Genomic DNA, 8354 nt, shown 5'->3' on the forward strand with positions numbered 1-8354 from the left:
CAGGAGGAGTTGCAGAGAACTGATCACAGACCATTTTAATAATGTTTCTGGAGTGCTAAGCAATATTGATCAATTAAAAGGAAGCAAACTCAGTTACGCAAAACAGGCCATTTTGAATAATGAACTTATATTTGGAACTACACCTCAACAGCAGGCTCTACCTGTAGAGGATGGGTTCTCTGTGAGCTATTTTCTCCTCAATAAAAATGAAATGTTTTCGAGTCATTTGTGGATGAGTTTCGGTCAGTTGCTTGGCTGTGACGACCCAAAGCAGATGAATCAGCTTAAAGGATTCGCCTTTGATTGTCTATTAGAGTACCGAGACTCAAAATTTGCTCGATACTCTGATTCTGGTTTCAGAATCTGCACCAAACTACCATCAAGTATGACCAAAGAGATTCTGATTGCTGGTATTATTGAAGAGGGCAAAGATTGGATAGAATTTGGTAATTTGAATCCAGACGAGCTAATAGAATGAGAACCCATCCTCTACGGACTTCGAGATTGAAGAATATGAATGTGGCACTGAAGTTGCTAGGCATATTCTCCAAGACTAGATGAAGTTGTTTTAGACCTCTACAGTTCTAGCTAAATTTGGATGGAACTGTTAGTAGCTCCTCTTTTTGAGACTTTGTTGCAAGCCTATCAGCGCTGTTCTCATGTGATAACTCTTGCCTCAATAATGTCAAGCAAAGTATTTTGTACAAATCATTGATTCTGCATCTGATTCTACTTATTGTACTTGCACTTTTGCATTTATGAACATTAAGAACAAGCCCTTCGTGAACATCTGTTTGAAGTAGAACATTACAAGAACAAAATGAAAAATGGTTGAAATGTAAGAACAATTTGAAGGGCAACCCAATAAGCCTAAATGGATGCATATGCCAAAATCTATTATTATGATATTCAATGTTCATCAATCCATAAGCAAATTACTTTCTATAGTTCCCAGTAGGTTACAATGAGTCGGTCCGATTCAAACCTATTGCTCTATACAACTCTTAAGACAAATTTATAAAATCATTCTTCTATAAAAAGAAAATGTAAATGAAAAAACAATCTTTCAAGCAAGTAAAAAGGACCATCCGGTGCACTAAACTCCCGCTATGTGCAGGGTTTGGGCCACAAGGGTCTATTGTAAGTAGATTATGTTTCCATAGCTTGAACCTAAAATATCCTCGTCATATGGTAGCAACTTTATCGGTTAGTCCAACTTTATTGGTTACACCAAGACTCCCTTGTAGGCAAATAAAATGAAAAAAAGATCAAAGAATCAAAATCACATGAAGAATGATTCTCCTCCATTTTTCAGAGGTGAGAATCATAATTGTCTGTAACCAAGAAGAGTCCTTCCAGCAACTCTGTTAGTTCTTCCTACTCTGTTTTCACCATTAATGGCAGTCCTTGCAACAGAAGCCAATCCCTTCAGTTCCTCCACATTAGCATAACTCTTCCTAGTCATCAAACCCTCAATCCCCTTCTCCGCTAAATTCACCGATTTGCTACCTCCAATACTCCCAACAACCCCATAAAACTTGCCATTTTTTGCACCATACGGAGGCGAAGTAGCTGACTTCTCCTTCAAAGTCGGCAGCATAGTAGGCGGCGGCTTTCAATTCTCCTTTCACAATGCTGATGAAAAATCAGGCACTGATTGTTATGATCTCAATAATAGTCGATCAAATGTTAGTTGTTTGGATTCAAAGTTGGGAATAGAAAGTAAATAGAAACGCACGAGATTGAGAATAAAAGGTCGAGATTACTCAAGTTTAAAAGAATCGCAAGGGTCGTGATGATGCCACGTGGCAAGGTGGTTATATACACACTTCATAGGAGAAAGAAGGGCATAACTGAAATCTAGTAAATCAATTGTTCTTCTTTTCTCTCTCAATTCCTTTCTATCCCCATCTAAATCTAACTTTGTCTTCTTATCTTCTTCCCCTACAGATCTACTCATTCATGGAGTTCTCTATAAATTTATTTTCTCTTCATATATAGGATTTTCTTGTTATTTTAAATTTCATTTCCCTATTTTTTGATATAAATAGAAAATTTCTCAAAAAATACCGTGTTAGTTGTTTGGTTACTGCAATTTTGTTATGATTTGATTTGGGATCATAATAATTGGTATCAAAGAAATGAATCTGTCTTGACTATGGGTAGTAATTCGAAAAAGATGTTTATGGAATCATCAACTTTGGTTAAATTGGTTGAACGAAACAATGCCAATAGAAGGGCACCTATGGATGAAGTTTCTGGAATAGTTGTGGATTTAAAACAATTTCAGAGGTGGTGTAAGGATTGCACATGCAGTATTGACTGCCAATGCAACTCTTGCGTCTATGGGTGTGTACACAGCCTTGACTACCAATGTTGCTTTTGTCTTTATGTATGTTCAAGGGAAATAAATGTAGAGGAAATACAAACTAAGGTAGTTTCAGATGACTATGCTATTGTTGAACTGCTGAAGATTGAAAACAGCCGTAAGATTGATTCAAAATACAATGAGGACCAGGCGTTCGACGAATATCCTCAATGGGTCGAATTTGAAGTTCTAGTTGAACTTCACTCCATCCAAAATAAAAATACCACGAAAATAGAGATCCTGAACGCAGATCTAGATTCATGACTTTATGTTCTTGCTATTGAGGATACCATACTAAAATTGATGGGTCTCTATGATCATTTCGGTTATTATAATGTCATGAAACACCTTGAGGCTGCACCTTTATCAGTTTCAATTAAGGTACTTCTGGACATGGAGATTGGTTCCACGCTATTCGATATAAAGGCGGAGGAGGATATTTTGGTCGTATTTTGGGTTCCTCATGTAACTATTGGTTCACTCTCACATGTTATAGTTTTATTCATTTATAATTGGGTTGATACTGGGAAGGTTTTTTGGGCTTTATATGATAGGGGAAAATTGGGTGTGTATTCATTTAGTCGAGTTCTGCTTTTCAGTTTTGCCAATGGATTTCTATTTCTGAATATTGTAAATGCTAAAGCAAAGATACCAACACCAGTTGTTGTGAAATCAGAGGATTGGGACGAGTGTGCATCAGCACTAATTAAAATTATAGGTGCTGAGATTTCTAAACTAGCAGATAAATCTAGTGAGTGTGTATGCCTCACTGAAAGGTGCAATGAGTGGACTGATAGTATTATAGTTGAGGCATGGGTGAAAACCACAAAAATTGTTTGTATTGAAGCCACACTAGAGCAGTCGGACAATCAGAAACAGGAGCAAAATGTAGATGTGGAAGCATCGTCAAGGATTCTGACACCTTTACAAATTCGCAAAATGGCAGAGGCATTACTGAAAAAGAAAATGAAAGAAATGAAAGTAGGTAGTGCTCAAGGATGTTTCTTTAGAGTCAAAACAGTGAATACTTTGTCAAAAGTTCATGGACAAATTTTTAGTGTTGAGGTTAATTGGACTTCAAAGCTACTGTACCTTCTTGTTAATATTGGCCTCAAAGACCCCGGTACACAATCAGATCTGGTAGAGAAATGGGTAGAATATGAAGATGTGGGTATTGTTTTCCTTTATTATAATGATTGCGTTATATGCGTCTTGTTTCAAGAAATACTCGAAAGGAATATAGATAACATGCTAATACCCTTTGGACAATACATGGATCCTCTGCCTATTGTTGTTGCTCTGCGAGTACTAATTCAGGTATATTGCTTGAGAAACAAAATGATGTATGATATGATGATTTTATCTAAAGAGTTATTTGTCATATTTGTCAATGAGGAGGAAAACTTCTCTTCTATGGCATTAAATAAAAGTTGTGACGTGTATGAAAATAGAGGTTATACTACCTGGTTCAACATGAATTTGAGTGTTCCAAAGACAAGGAGAGTTCTTATGATGCATAATTTCTTACCATTGCTATTTGATCCGGGTGGTACCATTCTAAAGTATCATACCATTGTGGAAAAGGTTGTTTATCACCTTGTCTGTAAGCTATGTAAAGTGAGGTGTCTGTTGGACTGCAACATCTGCAGGATAATATGTTCTAGTTGTCTTAACTTCTATGGTAGACTTGCAAATGGACAAGTTACATTTGGTTTAGTAGAATTTGTAAGGAGCTTGGTTTCAGCAATCTGGGTTGCAGTTGGACTACATATTTTTCTATCGAACATCACAAGCTCTGCTAGTCTAAGGGGTGGAGCTGCAACGGTCAGCAAAGTGGCAATTGATTCGCCACTCACTTTTGATCCGGGTGGTGTATTGATTGGCCTAAAGAAAGGGAGCGAATTCATGAAAACAATTTGTCGCTTGCATGATTCTAGAAAGACTTTAATCTTTCTATACCAAGTGATTATAGAGTTGAACAGAGGGGTACATTCGTGTCAACAAAAGACATACTTTCCTGCTGATATAGCCATTACAGAATGGGGAAAAGTTTTTACCGGGGACACATATATTCGATCCTCCTTGCTACAAGATATATTCAGAGATAATCAACTTAGGTGTGCTTATTTTGGAGAACAATGTTTGCAATGTCCTTTTGATCCTGGTCGCCTCATCATTTTGAAATGGAAAAATTACAGAAAGTAGCATATTTAAGACTATAATTACAATAAATGACAACACTTTTATAAAATTACAGTTTATAGCAAGAGTAGCATTATTTTACTCATTAACTAGGGAGGTGCATGTTTTACTCTCACTACTTTACATTTTCCTACTTTCACTCCACTATTTCACCTCCTCCAAATATAGTCATATCTTTTACCCTTATTTTTTTATCATTTTATTTTTTATTTTCTTTTCTTTTCATTTTTTTATTTCCACTTTATTTTCTCTCTTCTATTTTTTTTCTTTTTTCATTTTTTTCTCTTTTTCATATTTGAAGATAATTATCTCCATGGTCTTCAAGATTTCAAAATAAAATACCATTACTGTCTTTCACTCTCTTAAATCTCTATTATGTAGTTTCATCCAGTTAAGTCACTATATGCTATTCAGAGTTTGTTATGAATTACAACGGAAGGCGAACATTCTAAACACATGACAGTGATATTTACATAGTCAAGACTTAAGAACTATGTTATTAGTGAGCTCCAGAAACTCAGCTGTAATGCATTATCCAAACAAGTTACTGTTTCCTAGTCTATATCTATTAAAAGGGGAAAGATAGAACAATATCCCCACACAAGCTTAGAATGAGGGGAAAAAACTTACCATGAAGCAACTTAACTTTCCCCGTTCGATCAACTTCAACAGGTTACTTAAGAAGGTGGCCTCTCATTTCAGTGACTTCATCAGCCAGTTGTGTTCACCAAATACTCTCATCCGTCTCACGCATTCAAGACTCTCTGGATGCTAAAAAATTGCTCTATATTTGTCGTGTGCTCTGCCCACAATGACATTCTATATCCGTATATCTGCAGTCGAAATGCGATAGCAACTTAGTCATACATTTTTACTACTTGAAAAGAAATGCATTTTAAGAATGGTCTGAATATCAGTTTATTGCATCAATCTGAAGCAGATACTGTTGGACATCTAACTTTCAAAATAAACTTTGAGATATTCACTCAGTAAAAAGGAACAAAACAATTTGGAAATCATCCTTCTTTAGTATAGTGAAAAAGAACCATTAACACCAAGACAATTGTTTTTCATCTCCAACTATTCGAATTTTCAGATTACTGATGCAAAAACACCACTTACTACATTTACACGTCTATAAGTTATCATCAGTGAACTGATGGAACTCTACTAAACAAACTCTCTACATAATCTAAACTCAGCTTTTCTATAACTACACTGCCTAACGACGACAAACAGGAAAAAGGGTTAATTTCTTTTTTTCTCTGAACAAGAAAACAATCGTAAAATTTTTAAAAAATAAAAAACCTTTCAAATTGAGTGGTTTTCGGACACAAAATGCACATGAACTCCTTCAATACGAATAGAGCTTCAACTTCTTTGACTCCTCTCCACTTCCTGCCTGGCAATTCATCAATAAAAATAAAGTGATTGAACCAAAAATTAGCTCTAAAAACTATTGTTACCTTTAGGAAAAGTAAAACAACAGCAATTACAGAGGTTTAACTTTAATTCAAGTTATCAAAAAGAAAGCTAATTACAGATCCTAATATAAAAAAAAATCAAAACTTTAATTAATTAGTATCGCAGAACAAGAAGATATCCAAAAGATAATTGAATTAGTTAGTACAATAACAATATTAACTACAGATCTAGAGAAAATAGATTAAAACTTGAATTAATTAATTTGTATAATAGAACAATAATAATAACAGATTTGAAATAAAAGGATTAAGGCTTGAAATAGTTAGCATCATGTATCATATATGTAACAAACATCAAATGAAAACTTGCTCCACCATCAAAGATGCACTTACCAAAAATAATTCATGATGGACTAATGAAAATTGAGATTAAGAACATGAATTTTGCTTGAAGCTTGTGTTTTGGTTTCAAGGTGTAGGGAATACAGTGGAGAAAAGGGAAAATAGAGAAAATGGAGATGAAAGAAGATTTTAGGAAAGTAAAACAGTAGAGGCAAAAGACACGGTAAAGTGTCATTAATTGAAGGTTTTAGTTACCAAAATACCCTTAATGTTGATGTTGTTGACGAAAATATCCTCAAATAAGACAAAATAGTAGTAACCAAAGTCTTCATTTATATAAAAGAGTAAAATATAATCATTAGTATTTTAAAAAAATGTATAAATTTCAGTAACTAAAAATATTTTAGTGAAATTACTTTTAACCTTGTAAGAGTAAAGAATTTATTAAGGAGTGTGTCCAATTCAAATGGGGTAAATAGAAAAGATTGAAAGGTTTATTCAACTATTTTACATTGAGTCCACTTGATTCATTGATATTTTAGACAATACTTCCTCAATATTCATAATAAATGAATTGTTTAGATATTGTTGATATTTAAGGTAATTTAATTGTTTCAATAATAATGTTGAAATTTTCATTTATTCTAATACTTCATTTTTTATTTCTTATATCATGAATTTAAGAAATTTAATTGTTCCTATTTATTTATTATTTTGAATTAGTTTTTTAAAAGTCAGTATTGGAAGCAATTATCATGATAATTGTTTTGAGTTTTTAAGTGTTGTTTGCTAATAACTAAAATGACAAAAATAAGAAATAATATCTAATTTATATCTTAATTTTCTTTTTATAATAGATATACAATACCTCGACAATTCACTTGTTATCGAACAGAGGAAGTCCTCCAAATTAGTGATCAATAATTAGAAAAGTGACCACTAAATACATTATTTTTTTATAGACGGAATACATATACAGGCCCCTCAACTATTCGAATTTTTCCGTATAAGCACCTCAATTAGGCCATGTACCTATTGAACCCTTTACTCCTTCACAAATGGTTTCAATTGAGTCCAATTTGCTGACGTGGTAAAAAATTTAAACTGTGTGTAATACACACGCCAATGATGTGCCAAAGTAGCAAATTAAATAAGGACATGTGGCATTTTAGTTTAAATAATTATAAAAATATTTTTTTTAAATTTAAATTAAAAAAAAAAAAAACATTAATACCCCCCACTACAGCCCTACCCAATCCTAACCCCCTCCCCGTTCTCTTCCAAACCCCCCTTTACCCATCTTTGCACAACAGAAACGTATATATATATATATATATATATATATATATATATATATATATATCTTCTTCTTCCGATACCCCTTTCTCCACCATTGAAGCACTTCGATTTCGTCGATACCCCTTTCCCCACCATTGAAGCACTTCAATTCCGTCGATACCCAACAATATTCATCTTTCCTATCTTCACTTCACTCCTTTATTTCTCCACTAAAACAATACCCAACAACAATTTCAAATGAATTAGTGTTTTGGGGTATTTGGGAAAAGCTAGATTCCGTTGGATATGGACCATCTACCATGGCAGGCACTGGTATTTGTTGATCTTCAAATAAACTCTCCCAGTGAACCTCTACTGTCCTCCCTTTGCAAATTGAGTTGCCTTAAATTTCTTGATTTGTCTTATAACAAAATCACGATGACCAACAAAACCCATTCATAATCTCCAATGAGGGTTCGATCGTGAATGGGGCTGGATCGCTATTTTCACTTCGCCGGAGCTCCGCGACGGAGGAAATTGAAGAAAAATGGGTCAAATTTCTGACCTCATCGATCCTTTTCTCTCTCCCAATTTCATACCTTGAGGAGTGCCAAAAAATTCATGTATAAAGCAACTAATTAATGATACTAATTAACAAGAACATGAAATTAAGTCTGGATGTTATAAGTTCAACTTCTACTGACAATTTTTTGCTCAAATTATAGTAATAGATATGCATA

This window comes from Capsicum annuum, chromosome 11, assembly GCF_002878395.1.
Source record: "Capsicum annuum cultivar UCD-10X-F1 chromosome 11, UCD10Xv1.1, whole genome shotgun sequence".
In the NCBI taxonomy this organism is placed as follows: domain Eukaryota; kingdom Viridiplantae; phylum Streptophyta; class Magnoliopsida; order Solanales; family Solanaceae; genus Capsicum; species Capsicum annuum.